Consider the following 15,653-nt stretch of genomic DNA (forward strand, 5'->3'; position numbering starts at 1 on the left):
TCTAGTGCTCAAAATAGATAATGCATGGAAATACTGGTTAAAATCTAAATCCCAAATACACCTTCAAAACTACAAATAACTTTGAAACCTCACTAAAAACAGATCACCAATAACAACATAAACATTTATCAAAAGCCTCAATCTAGTCATCACAGTAATCCCCAAAAAATTTGGAACACCATTAATGAGTCTGTATCCTGATAGCCCTAGTCACCTAACCCATGTCCTAACAGCTCACCTCTGGAAACTGCCACCATTCTCAACTCCCATTTCATTGACTCCATCAACAAATTAACCTACAACAGTAACACCATCAACCTCTCTCATCTCCCACCTCGACTCATCCAACTTCCTTCTCACTCAAACCTGTCCCTACTACCTACATAAAATATCTTCTCAGCAAATTAAAACCATGCTCTCCCTATTCAGATTACCTACCACCCAGTTCCTAAAGCTTGTTGCTAATTCTATAACTTACCCTGTCTCCATCTTAATCAATTGAGCTATCCAAGAATCTACTGTCCCCACTATCTGTAAATGATTTTACACAATTCCTATCCATAAGGGAAGATATTCCACTGACCTCTCAAACTACCATCCCAAAGCCATTCTGTGTCTCCTCTCCAAAATACTAGAAAATATATACATAAACAACTCCTAGGCTACATTCTTCAGGAGAACTTCCTCGCACCCACCCAATATGGCTTCTGCCCCAACCACAGAACAACTACTGCCCTAATTTCCTTCATCCAAACTATCTTAGAAGCCAGAGAGAATAACAAATCAGTGTTCTGCCTAGTTCTTGACCTCTCCAAAGCCTTTGATGCCATCTATCAACCACAAACTCTTCTTCAAACTATCTGACTTTAATATCTTTAACCAACCACGGAATGGTTTTCTAGCTACCTCAGTCTGCCCAATGTCTCTCTCTTCCTTCTCACCCTTTCTCTGTGTCAACACAGGTGTACCTCAAGGCACCATACTAGGACCATTACTTTTTAACATTTTCACTAACTGTTTTCATACTTCCTGCTTTAACTCTTCTCGTATACAAAATGTTGATGACGCCACTATTATCTCCTCCTCTGATTATCTCTCTGACCTCCACTCTTTAACCCAAACCTCCTTCCACACTTTCAAAAACTAGCTAACAATCAACCTCTACTCAGCCCTAAAAAAAACAAAAAAACCTCCTGTTTCTGCTAAAATCCGGTTCTCATCTTAAACATTCCTTTACCATCACATCTCTTGACAACACACTTATGAATGTTGAAACCCACAGCAAGCTACTTTGTGTGACTATAGGTTCATAGGTTCATAGGTTCATACTAGGCTATCTGCCCGAGGGCATTTGCAAGTCTAGCCCATAGTTTTGTGGCTTACGCCACCCCTTTAGTATGGGGAACTATACCCATTATTTTGCTGTGCCTCTGTCGAGCAGTGACACTGAGGTAATCCCTGGGGTATATCTGCGATCTCCTATCCATTGGTCAAGGTTTCTCTTGAACAAGGCCAGCGAGGTGCTCTGCCTCACATATACCGGGATTTTATTCCACAGCATAGGGAGTCTTTGGGTGATGAATCTATCCCTCCAGCACGTCCTATTAATAGCCGTGTCGAGGTTTAAGTCTCCCGCCCTTGTGGCTCTGACAGATCTAGATTTTTTGAGGTGAAGCATATTCATCAAATCTGGGTTTGACATGGCCTTGTATGTTAGGCAAAGGTCACCTCTGAGCAAGCGGTGCGACTGAATAGAGCTGGAGTTCTTTCAGTCGGGCAGCATAGGACAGATGTTTGAGACCCTTTATCCTTTTGGTGAGGAACTTTTGTGGCCTCTCCAGCTGCTGCAAGTGTCGGGTCAGATACATTCCGAATGGGGCATTGTACTCAATCATTGGTCTGATGAGTGATGAGTATAGGGAGACTATGACCTCCCTTGATCTAGATGAGAATCCCTTCATGATAAGGTGGGCAATGTAGAAGGTCTTCCTAACTACTTTAGCTACAAGGGTGTCGAATGACAGACTACTATCAACCTGGGTCCCCAGGTCCCTGATAACTTCTTCTGTGCTCAGTGGATTGCCACCTATTTGGTAGCTAGGGATAACCTTGTTTTTCCCGAAGGGTATTACTATGCATTTTTTGGCATTTAACTTTAGGCCATGGCTCTGGCACCAGTTATCCGTTTCTGTGAGACCCTTCTGAAGGATATCTGTGTCAGATGTGTTTTCTACTATGGCCCAGTTTGCAGTCATCTGCAAACTTTGTCAGCCATAACCCTCCTGTGTTTGCTTGTACTTGGAAAAGTAGATGCCAAACAAGAGTGGGCCCAGGACTGAGCCCTGTGGTACACCACTTGTGACAGGCTTTGAGTCTGACATGGCGCCAGCAACTCTGACCCTGTGGGTTCTGTCACTCAGCCAGTTTGCAACCCATCTTGTGATGTATGGGTTAACATTTAAGCTGATGAGTTTTTCAATGATACCCGAGTGGGGTATTGTATCAAGGCCTCGCCAGATCGAGGTAGGCTGTATGGACTGCCTTTCCTCATCAATAGCTTTGGTGACTGTTTCAAAAAGTCAACCAAGTTTAGAAGGCATGATCTGCCTTTGACAAAGCCAAACTGGGATGGATCCAAAGTCTGCAAATTCCCTATGTCTTTATTTATGAGGTCCATTATGATCCTCTCCATGGCTTTGCAGATAAGGCTTGTCAAGCTAATGGGCCGGTAATTTCCAGGGTCGGTGGAGGCACCGCCTTTGTGAAGTGGGACCACAGTTGCAGTGCGCCACTCCTGGGTACGTATCCAGAGGTAAGACTATGATTAAACAGCTGTCCTAGCTGTGGGTTTAATTCCTCGTTGAGTTCGTGGAGCACACAGCCGGGGACACCATCAGGTCCCATGGATGCTGTGTTTTTGCTTTGGAGAGAGCAGTTCTCACTTGGGCGTTGGAGATGTTTGGGGGCTGCAATCGCTTGGTATAGATATCTCTCCTTTGGGGAGAAATTTGCACTGAACCTGTCAGCCAGTATGTTGGCAATGTCTGTAGGATCAGTAATCTTCACATCATTTTGAACTAGTTCTGAGCATATCTGGGAGTTTCCTCCCAGGTTTCTAACATAGCTAAAGAAGGCCTTATGATTGTCTTTTGAGTCTTTAGCTATTTTTCTCTCAAAATTTGCTTTGGATGATTTTATGAGAGCTCTTAGTTTTTTACTTATAGTGATCAAGGGTGTCTTACCTTTTAAGGATTTTGCTCTATCTTGTAGTAGCTTCCTCCTTTTCTTGTAGAGTTTGTTTATGGCTGGGGTCCACCAGACTGGACGCTTGCCTTTGGTACAAAGAGTCTTTGTTTTGCTTGGGATTGCCTTATCCATGCAGTCCTGCAGGTGCTGGTAGAAGGCATTTGTAAGTGATTCAGCGGCTTGAGTACTGTTTTCTGCCGGCTCGGGGGCCTTAAAGGAGACCACACTAGTCTTTAGAAGTGTGAAGTCGGCTTTCGAGAAGTTCTTTACTGTGGTCTTTTTATTTCAGGTGGGGGTGGGATGAGGACCTCCAGCGAGATTAGTTTGTGATCTGATCTCACCAGTGACGGGTATACTTCCGGTGTTGAACATTGTGCTCCCATGTTCATGATGATGAGATCAAGTATGTTTTCTCCTCTTGTGGGGATGGTGACTAGTTGTTCCATGGCATTTGAGTTTATGAATTCCAGGAACTTTTGGGCTAGGGTGTTTGGGCTTGAGTAGTGTTCCCAGTCTATATTAGGGTAATTGAAGTCACCTAGTATGATGGTGTTTGGTGATACATTTATCCTCTAGTGTTTTCAGGAAGGCCATGTGAGGTTCCTGAGTTTGTGAGGGTGGCCTGTAACATGCTACAATTTGCAGAGCAGTCTTGCCTATGGTTAATTGCACCTGGATGGTCTCCGATGCATCGTGCGTTGCCACCAGTCTTGAGGTGTGGGTGTCCTTGATGAATATGGATACCCCTCCTTTCTTGGTATTGTCCGGATTTTGGGGCCGGAATGCATGATAAGAGGTAAAACCTGATAGTGCTGGGGTGCTCTCAGGAGCCTTGAACCAGGTTTCTGTCACTGCACAGACATCGATGTTCTCCATACTGAGAAGGGCCTCGAGTGCGTGCATTTTGAGATTTAGACTTCTGGCATTGAGCAGCATTACCCTTAGTTTCTTTCCTTTTTTGTGTTCTAGGGTGGTAGGTTTAGAATTTGAGCCTTGCCTAAAAAAGGCACTATGGGGGTGGCAAGAGCCTTTGCCAATATCTGGAATCCCAGGGGTGACAGGTGCAAGCCGTCCCTTGCGAAGCAGCGTGGCTTGTCCAGCATGTCATCCCAGGCAGACAGACATTGGATCCCCTTTGAATGACACCAGAGTTTAAGCCAATTGTTAAAGCTGATCATCTTATCTCTGTATTGTGGCATCATTCTTGGTGAAGGTAGGATACTGCTCAAGGTCAGGGTCATACCTGCCTGGGCTACATAATCAGAGAGCTCCTCTGATCCTATAGACGATAAACTTAAATTCAGTCTGCATGTCTTAAACTACATTATGAAGACACACTAAAAACTAGGACTGCTTTATAGAAATAAAACAAATACCTCACCAATGACTCTAGACTTTCTCTTGCATATACTTATGTTCTTCCCAATCTTCTCTATGCCTCTCCAGTCATAACCAACTTGCAATCCTCTCCTAAGTCCAAGCTTCAACTCACTTAACAACAAAATTGCTAGGTTCACTGCTAATAAACACTCCAACTCTCACCACTGCCTTTGTCTACAAACTCTAAGCTGGCTAGAATTTCCCCATCAGCTCTTACTCCCCCAACTGCTTTTTATTCATTCCACCTTAAACAAACCTTTCTCCTGTCCCATAATCGTCTCTCTTATATAACCATACACCCCAACTGCTCTCTTCATAGCTCCAACCAGCTCCTCTTAGAAATCTATAAAACAAAAAGAACACTTTGTCAACAATTCTATAGATACTCCATTGCTTTAGCATGGAATAGGCTCCCACTGAACATTAGAACTCTACCCTATGCTCAAAGCTTTAAAAAAGCTTTAAAAGAAGTCCTACAAAAATCATGGATCGGCACATGACAAAAGCCAGACTAACTCTCTTACTACTCCTCCATCCACGTACCTGTGTCCTCTCTTTTCTGCAAATAGCTTATTCCCTTCTACTCCTTTTGTTTTTTACTTCTCCAGCTATTTATTGATTCCTCGGTATACTGACCTGCACTTCTTCATACCCTATGCTCTACTTGCACATTTTATAATCACCATTAATTTTATTGGTATCCTCTCACTCCCTTTTGATTGTACATACTGTTGTACTGCATGTCAAATGTTTCTTGTTATTTACTGATCTTATATTTTATATGCATGTGTGCCATGTATTCCAACCTGCTTGTTATAACTAATATCCACTGCTTTGTTTTTCCCCCTGGGTCTCTGCTGAAAATGGGATAAGGCTCAGTCGGACATTCCTGGCCAATAAATGTCAAAATAAAAATAAAATATATATATATATAACTTAACTGTCTGTGGTAATGTAGCTATATGCCTTCAACATGACCTCTAAACACATGTAGACAGTAATATCAATACCTCTACAAGCCCACCAATATCTACACAAGGTACAATGGCTGACCTACTCATTCATGATCAGGTCAGAATATGTATTGCTTGTCCTGAAGCAGAGGCTCATTTCTAAGACCCTGGCACAAGCTTCCACTGGGAGACTGAGGATCATGATCTGTTGCCTTTCTTGAAAATGAAGCCATTTTTTTCTAATCCAGATAATCTCTTCCTACCTTTCCACTAACACTGAAAAAACATATTAATCACAGCACATCAAGTTAGCCGGTGTTGTCTGCATTTCCAGAGGGAATTTATCACTACCCTTAGTTTTGCCACCATGTAAGTGTTTATCTAGTGCTGTGAATACATCTATAGAAACAGATTCACTCCCAGCAATTAAATAGTGCCATCTTGTGAAAGGATTTATTCATTCTTAAAAGTGTTCATTATACCTCATGAAGATGTCTACAGTTGAGGCAACATTTCTCTTCTGCTAAGAACAGTTTGGGTAATATCCTGCTCTCCATCCAGGGTCATCAGATGGTTTATCAGATTCTTTCTGATGCCATTTGACAGGCATTGCTCATGGCCTCAACACCTGCAAACACAGTCTTTCAGTTGTCAACTGCTTCACCTGCTGCTTTACTACTACATCTGTGACTATTAATGAAATCCACAAACCCCTTGATAACATTATGTATTTTAACTTGATGACTTCATCCTTGGCTGTCAACCAGCAAATTACGGAGCCTACATCACCCACCAAAGAAGCAGCAACAGAGACCATCAGTGATTTATCAAGTCATCTTCCACAGAGAGATATTTAGCACCCTCCAGAAAACAAACCTGCAAACTGTTTTGCATTTTTTTCTACCCAACGTAAGGTTGAAGGAGATACCAGTCTGGGAGAACTATACAGGGTTCATAAACTAGCTATAATTCTGCCTGCTAGCCATGTGCGTGGTGTTACACCTATACCTGCATTGATGTCCCTAACCATTGTGGTACCCCACCTTTGCAAATGAAGATGACCATGTAAGTGTAATATTTATTATTTGTTAACTGTGTTTGTCCCACTAGGCTAATAGCCTCTTTTCAGGAAAGAACAGATGTGATATTTATAATGCTAGGGAAGTTGGACAAGGGCAACAGGGAACTTCGACTACACTATATATATATATATATATATATATATATATATATATATATATATATATACACACACATATATATATATATATATATATATATATATATATATATATATATAGTATACAGGGGGAAGGTTGTCAAGAATTATTAATGATAGTCACAGAAATTGTGGATGACATTATGAACAGAAAAGAAGTAGCAAAAATTATGGTAGGAGACCTTAATAAGCCATTTCACACAACTGGAAATTAAATCTTTTGCATTATTATGAAAGAATATAATATAAATTAGAAAGTTAGGAAATTATGAATGTCAGCATATAGCAATAATAAAGTAAAAATACTTGTAAATGGCTGGTTAAGCCAAGAGGTACATATAAATACTGGTGTAAGACAAGATATGTCCAATAAGCTGTATACTCTTTGCATTAGTTAATTTGATTTTATGTGAAATAAATTACAAAATGAAGGAGGTGGGGTATATAATATCTGAAAAGTTAAGAATTCCAGTTCTGTTAACATATGCAAATGATATTATAATAATTGCAAAAAACAAAATTTGGACAAAAGAAGTAATAATTTACACTAATGAGTGTCTAGAGATGATAGAGATGCTTGTAAATAATAAAAAAGTAAAGTTTTAGGTGATGTACTAAAGATTGGGGGTATATATTTTACAATGAATGAAATTCTGTGTTAGGTATAACATTTGTGAAAAAAAGATGTAAGTAGAATTCAATGGGAAAATACAATAGAAGAAATAAAACAAACCTGTCTTTTCTGGAGAACACATAAATTATCATTCAGAAAAAAGGCCACCCTGCCCTTTATGTCAAAATTGTATTATAGCACTGGGAGCAAATGTGATTTTTAGATCCAGACATATGAAATACATACTTACTCTCAGTCAGTTTTTAAATTATATATTTATATTGTGGAAAGATACAAAGGAACGACTTGTAGAATTTGTGGATTTTTTGGGTTATACAACTGAATTTTTACAATTCACAATTAAATATTCATCGAACATCAGTTACTTGTTTGTGACTATTGTTAAAGATAGAATGATACATATATTTGGTTCAAAATGTTACAGTAAGTCTACTTTTTCCTAACAGTTTTTTTTACATTATAATAGTAACTGTCCTATGTTTCATGAGAGTGGCCTAGTTAAAGTACAAATGGTCAGAGTATCTGGGCTAATGACTGATGATGGGAAGTTTCTTATTGAAATAGAAAATGTGGTGACTGTGTTTCTGGGGTACCTACATTACATGTTAGAACAACTTAAAACAAGGTTATACAACAAAGAAAGAACAATATTTTTGGACCATTGTTAGGTACTGGCCCTAAGAATAATGATAGTGAACCTAGAGTCAATACAGTTAAAGGTTCCGATAATTATTAATTGAGTATGGGTATTAAATATGGCAGTCGAAGTAAGCAGATAAATCAAATTTTAAATGAAAATTGTAAATGTATTATGTGTGATGATGCTTGTAATAAAATGTTAGTTGGGAAACCAGGTTTTACACATACATGACAATCCAATTTAAAAGAAAGGTTAAAATTTGAACTAGGGAGACTCCCATCTACTAAACCTAATAAAGGCAAGAAAAAATGTGGCGCCTGTCCATATTGTAAATATATATATATATATATATATATATATATATATATATATATATATATATATATATAAAGGTCTTAATATATCTCTTAAGTCTACTAAGCATGAATTTAAAGTTACTGTCTGCTATGACTGCAATAGTAGCCAGGGGGGGAATACCTAGCTATCTGTGACTACTGCCATGCCTGCTATGTTGGTAAGACTGAGCGTTCACTTAGGAAGAAAAGCTACAAACATTGTTATGATGTCAGCAAACAAAACTCAACAATGTAGTTTTAAACATAAGTTAAAATGTGAAAAAATAATGTAAAGTTTAATTTTTTTTTTTGGAAAAAGTGTTAGTTAATCCAAGGAGTGGTCCCTGGCAGTAGAACCGTGAGTACAGAGAGTTGATGTGGCAGATTAGACTGAATGCTAGTGTTTTTCCAGGGTTGAATGATGCCAACTGTATTAGCAGGTCTCGTAAGTTAAGAGCATCTAAATGATAAACATCTTTATAATTTTTATGAATTTAATGTTATATTGAATAGATTTAAATATTTTAGATATTGTATAAGAAATGTTAAATACCTTTTTAAGTTATATTGTCTTTAACTATGATAATTGTTTAATTGATTGAATCTTGGGCTGATATAAATTTGATAGATTTTACTGTGAAACTTAGCTGTGATGATGTTCAGATCATGTTAGGATGAAATTGCCTAACTATTAACAAATATTTTTTTTTGTTTTCTACTTTTATGGCAAGTGGTTTATTTCTGCTGTGTGACCATGGAATTAATCCTGTCTATAGGGGGGAGACCAGTAATTCCTCACAGTCTTTTTTGGTAATTTGTTTGGTTTTGAGAGGTTTCTCCATTTTATTTGGTTAAAAAAGTCTTATTTGATAAAATCAGTACTAATGGGGAAAATAGCATGCTTAGCAAGTGTACTTATTATGCCAAAAATATTTGAAAATGAATTAATAGAGATATTTTTCTTTTTCCATTTATATGGGGTTCAAGATTAAACCCAGTTAAAAGAGGAGTTTTGTATGTAAATAAAGAGGAAATAGATTTAGGGTCAATTAACCCAGTGGTACATGATACTTCATTAAATGTGTACAAAGTGCTAAAGTGGATAAATTAAAAAGATGAGAGATTTGAGAGATTAGTAGTAAAACTGTATAAATATAAGAATGATAAATTTTGGGGTATGGTAGAAAATCATAAAAAGGGAAAAAGGGTATAAATGAATAAATAAAATGTCGCCAAGAAAAAGTATCTTTGTGGAAAATAGCAATTGATGATACAGAAACAGATAGAAAAGAAATGTATAAGAATGTAATGATAAAACACTACTATAAGAAGCAAATCATGTAATCAGAAAGTAGATCGTCAAGATTTTGTGAAGACTGGAAACAGATAAGTTACCAGTAAAAAGAAATATGCCATGTAAGAAGACAAGTGAGAGAATACTTATATTGTCAAAAACAAGAAACTACAGAACATGTGCTTTTGAAATGTGAAGGAGTAAAAAGGTTATGGGGAAAACTATGTAAAGAAGATTTTTTGAAGATATAAAAGAAGTGGTTGAAATAAATATAAATATGATTAAATATGGATATTATAAGAATAGAAGTAAATAATATGTTAGAATAGATAAAATGGTTTATGTTATATGGAATGAAAGAATAAATAAAAATGTATTAAATGTAAATGGATTTTAGCAACGATACTAAGCAAAATCCAATGGTTGTTATGTAAAAAAGGAGTGGGGATCTAATAGGGATGAAAATATAGTACAATTGTAAAGGGAATTATGAATATGTATAAATATGTTTGTATATTTATGTATTTGTACATACATAACTATTTGTAAATATTTTTGTAGGAACCCTAGTCTTTTCAATAGATGTCATGGGATTTTTGCATCCACCTGAGATCCCCCCAGCTCAGGCCATTGTGGTCTAGATTCAACTTCTGATGTGAAGGATGACACCTTCAGGAGTGCACCACCCCCTTATACTGCACTGCAGTGTTACTAATCAATTTAACTGTTGGGGGATGAGAATCCACAGTCTTCCATACCAAAGGCAAATGTGCTAAGTGTTGTGCCATTAACACTGTTGTTGCATAATATGGCTGCTGAATGTAGTGAAATGCATAGACTGGGTGTGTGTAGGACATTAACATCAGTTTTGTTCTGTGTCTGTCTTGTTAAGGCCTGCAGTTGCAGACTTCTCATGGCCTTTTTGACAGTGCCAGAATGTACTTTGCCTATCTATGCCTCTTATAAGATCTGGCTGAAGTCTATCCCAGCAACAATTTCTCATTTGATTCCCCCTTAGATGTACAGGGTCCTTTTGCTGTAGCAGTTTTCATAGCACTGCATTATGTAACATGGCACAATCCACAAATATCTTGTTGTACATCTCTGTAGCATACTGCACTGCACACCAGATGTATCCAATCAGTGGAAGTGTGCAATCAGCACTCTAAGCACACGTTCAGTGAAGTACCATATCTCTAACAGTGTGGTGTGGTGTGGTATACCATCTCTGCCACATTCTAGGGACTGTGCATACAGTTTATCAGCCACCACTTCAAAGCATATCCAGCATTACCTGCAATACATAGCAGCAAACTTCATGATCAGTTGTCTGCTACCTACGTTCATGGGTGGCAGTATGTGGGCCTATTAACTAGATGACACTATGGAAAGACACACTGCATGGAACACTGGTACAGGTCACACATGTACCAGATACAGGAATCATAGAAAATGTTTAGATGATATGCAGATACATTGCATGCAATACCCTGTGCGCAGCATACCACATGGCAGTGGATGAAGAAGATGAATACCAGATGTCATATGGAGGAGACGGGGCTTTGATAGCAATGTCGGTATAGATGAGGATCTCTAGGACCTTAGGGAAATGGGTCATGTCTTAAAATACCTTCAAACTGACATATCTCTTCTGCTGTCCATGGGAAAATAAAAACATTCTCCTCCACATGCCACACGTCTAAAACTGATGTAGGATTTGTGAGGCTAAGAGCAGCAAAACTTCTAGCATGTCTCCCGTCAGATGCCGAAAGGTCCCTAGAGCAAAAATCAGTAATGTGATATAAGGCTTTCTAGTTACTGGACAGGCAGTCCACAAATCCCCTTTGAGCCCATGTGAGGAAGTCACATTTTACTAGCTAGTATATGATGCCCCTGCCTATGTAATTGTATCTATCTTCCAGGCATGAAAGTGATGTATGTCAGCTCCTGGCAGAGTCTTTTGCAGCAATTCACTAATTACGAGTTCTTCAAAAGTAAGAGAAAAATAAAACAGCACATCTAACTTACTTTTGGAGACACATTTCTTTTTCTGTGTGAAACTTTACCCTCCGTACCCCATACTTAATATAATGCATTCCTAGTTTACTACTCATTGGGAAAAGGGAAGAAAGTACAGTTGTGCAAGTAAATTTACAATAACAGTAGATGTTTGAACGATCACTATTGTAGTAGTAACTATGTGGATTATACACTGCATTGGCTATAATAGCCGGCCACCACCCAAAGCTTAAGGGCACCTTCCTCATACCTAAACTGTTAGTCAGCTTGCACTGAGCTGGCAAAAAAAGTCAGGTTTGGGTGCCAAGCTCTTCACAGCTTTCATGCCAGCTGAGTGAGAGAGGCTAAGCCATGAATGGAAATTGCTAGAGAAAGAAAAAAAAAACATGTTCACACTCTGACATAAAATAACATACAAAAGCAAAGGGAGTGGAGGAAGGGAGTGTTCACTGCAGCAGTGATCATTTGAATATCAACTGCCATGGTACGTTTACTTATCCAACTGTACCATGTTTATAATTCTCAACAATGCTGCAGTTACCTAAGCTATATGGGTAGAGTAACATAGGTTAAAATAACTGGGATGTAGAAGGGGAAGTGTTCTAAAGGGTAAAGCTGAAAACTAATATGATCCAGACACACAAAACCTTAACAAACACCTGAAGTCTGTATGAATGAGAATGCAGTGATATGTATCTTTTAAATCCAAGGTTATTAAGAAATTGAAATGAGGAAGGAGGGGTAAACGTTTGTCTCAAACAAACTGTTGCCAAAGACAAAAATGGTGGTCCAGATTTTTAAGAATGATTAAGGAGCTGATTGGGGGGGGGGGGGGCAACATCTGTCATATTGTCATTCTGACTTATCTGACTGTCCTTTGTTCTGGGGATTCTGATTTTCATTTTGTAACCTCCCTAACATTGTTTCTTAAATGTCTACTTACCATTCTTTAGCTGAGACTCTTTGTTTTACTTTATTTTTTGCCAAATTTAGATGAGGGACAGAATCCCTTGGAAAACTTAAAGAAGTAGGGCTGAAATATCTGAGAGATTCCCTGAATCAGATTTCCTCTCTCATCACACCTTTGTTAACCTCTGCAGCAGAAGGATGAAAAACTAGCTCTTTACCCAAAGAATAATTCAATATACCATGTTCTAGGACACTCAGCAAATGCAGCTAGGCAAACATCCTTAAAACAGTCTGAATAGCAGCAGCCCTGGTAGTAGTGTCTACATAAACATAAACACATGAGTATTTACCTGAAAATAGAAGAAACTAAATTACACAAATCTGATTTCTTTGCAAGAGGAAGCTGATATGAAAGCAGTTTTCATTCATTTGCAATTAATCAGGAAATTTTTATCATATGATGCTGATAATCCAGAATTCTAAAAAATCAAAGTTGCATAAGCATACACTGTCCTCACAAACTTAACAAAAGCTTTCACATCCTTATCAGAAAGAGAGGGATTAGAATTAGCAAAAAGTTTAGCAGCAGCTGGATTTACTAATGCTATAGCTCATGGTCAGGTCTGGGACTGGTGTATAAAACTATAACTGAGTAACTATACAATCTGTCTGTTTTCTTAAGGGCAGGAGGCTGACTGTTGGAGAAATTGCAGGCAGGTGACAAAAATATCCTCAAGGCTGACCAAACTGAATGGATAGGAGAATGTTCTGGAAATTTTGTTTGTAGCAAATCATAATATTTTCTAAGGAACTGAATGACCTCAGTATTTTCCCCATGAAAACATTGATTATTCCAAGAAATAGCGTCAAAGAGAAATAATCCCTCACAGTGAGAATCAGATGTCACACTTTCTGCAGAATCTGAATTAGAAACCTTAGGGGGGGGGCATCTGTCCCTTCATAATCACCTACAGATTCCATTTCTTGAACTTTTTCAGGGAAAGAGAAATCCCTTTCTCTTTTACCATAAACTGCCTTATAGGAATGATCTAAAGTCTGCACAAATCCCTAAGCAACAGACACAGGAGAAGATAAATGTTTAGTTTTCTGTCTCTTTTCAGCAGGAATGTGAGGAAAAAAAATAGTCCCAGTATTTCCAGCAACAACTTCCCCAGGGATAGACACAACATTCTGGCTAAGCAGGGGCACATTCTCTGCCTCTTCTCCCATTAATGAGAAAAGTGTTTCTCCTTTGCTCCCTGGGGAAACTCTAACAACCACAGAGGATGTGGCTAACTCCTGGATCATGGTGGCATTATGATCTATACCAGAGAGATCCAAAGACAAAGATGAGTGGTTTGAGGCACTAACTTTGGCCACAGCAGCCACCCATGTGCATCTGAGGCAAATCAACAGCCAACTGTGTTAGCAAAGGTTGCTTAACAGTCTTTTCTTGTTGTGCCTGGAAGAAGGTCCAATGGAGGGACAGGTACAGAGGTCCATAGTTATGTCAAAAATGGCCTTGTTTCCCAGGGAAGTTTAGTGGCAGTAGTTGGTAAAACTGGAAAGTTGGGAGAAAAAAATATATTTTTCCCAGAAAAAAAAGCAAAAAAAAAAAACGTTCACCAGCCCTCCAAAAGTAAAATAACTACAGTTTCTCTATAGAAAAATTAGTTTTAAACAACTTTAAATAACTCTTTACCACAAAAGTAAAAAAGTGTGTTCCCATTTAAAAGTAAGAGACAGACAACAAAAACACTGTTTCCTAGCTCAAAAGTATTTCTTTTTAAGGAAAAGGTAAGTTTTCTCAGGAAAGAAAGTAATGTGGAAGTCTTTTCCCCAAGGGAATTTATCTGCCTAGAAATGGAATAGCATTAGCCAACTGTGAGTCCTCATAAGCCCACAGAGGAGTGCCCTTCTAAGTTACTAAAAAAGCTCTGAAGGGCTTGACACCGAAACCTGAGTTTTTAGTCAGCTCAGCTCAATATGAGTAATTTTTTGGTTACATGAAAGTGCGCTGAATCTTTGGAAACTGGCCACCTGTTATATACTATTTAGGATATAAGCCATCTAGCTTAGGGTACTGCAGCAATGATTATGATGATGGACATCTTTGATGACAGCAATCTCCTTTAATGAATGTACTCTTCTGTCATGTATTATTATTGGACCTCTTGCACTGCAAAAGTGGCAGGCTTATGGTAATTTGCAGGATAGGAATCATGAAGCTTTTTCATCTTCATACTGACAGCGTATTGTTAAAAGTCCTGCATGCTGCATTAAACGGTTGCAATAAAACTTGCTCATCACACAGCTCTGTTCTCGTACCTTGCAGTATCTCCTTATCTGCCAAGTATGTTGGTTTAGTTTTTACATTTTACAATATACTTATTTAAAGTATTATCTACTGTACTCTCTAGCAAGTTGGTATGCTGTAAAGTATCTTGGCAGCAAGGACCCCCCCCATTTCTCCCATTTCTTAATAGACTGCATGTGAGTTTTAACAAACTTATGTCTATTACCTGCTGGGCTCTAACCTGTGTTAAGATATTTCTTACCCAGCCTGTTTTAAGTTATTTCTTACCTGATAGTACTATACAACAAAATCTCCTATTCTTACTATGAACAGTACATAGCCTTATTCTGTTAGAGTTTTTTATTGATTGTGCTTGACTCTGGGCTTGGCTGTAGCCACACCTACATAGAGTGCTGTAAACTCTCATAACCCCCATTCCACCATTCCACCAATTAGATCACTGCAGGAGGTGATATTACCTACTGAGACTCCAGGCTCCATTTTCAAACTGTTTTCTTCCTTGCTGCTGACTCCTTAACTGCATTCCCTCAGCTTGCTCTGTAAGTTCTTTTACTTGTTTACCTGTTTTGTTCTGCTCTTCTCCCTACAGCTGCATGTATAATTAACCCTTCCCACTATGGTCCAGGAAATAACCCCTAAAGGACTTCCATTACGGACACTACCACAACCTTCTAAGGAACTTCCAAACTATAGCCCCATCAGTATGA

This window comes from Protopterus annectens, chromosome 2.part0, assembly GCF_019279795.1.
Source record: "Protopterus annectens isolate FY-2018-M chromosome 2.part0, PAN1.0, whole genome shotgun sequence".
NCBI classification, from domain to species: domain Eukaryota; kingdom Metazoa; phylum Chordata; order Ceratodontiformes; family Protopteridae; genus Protopterus; species Protopterus annectens.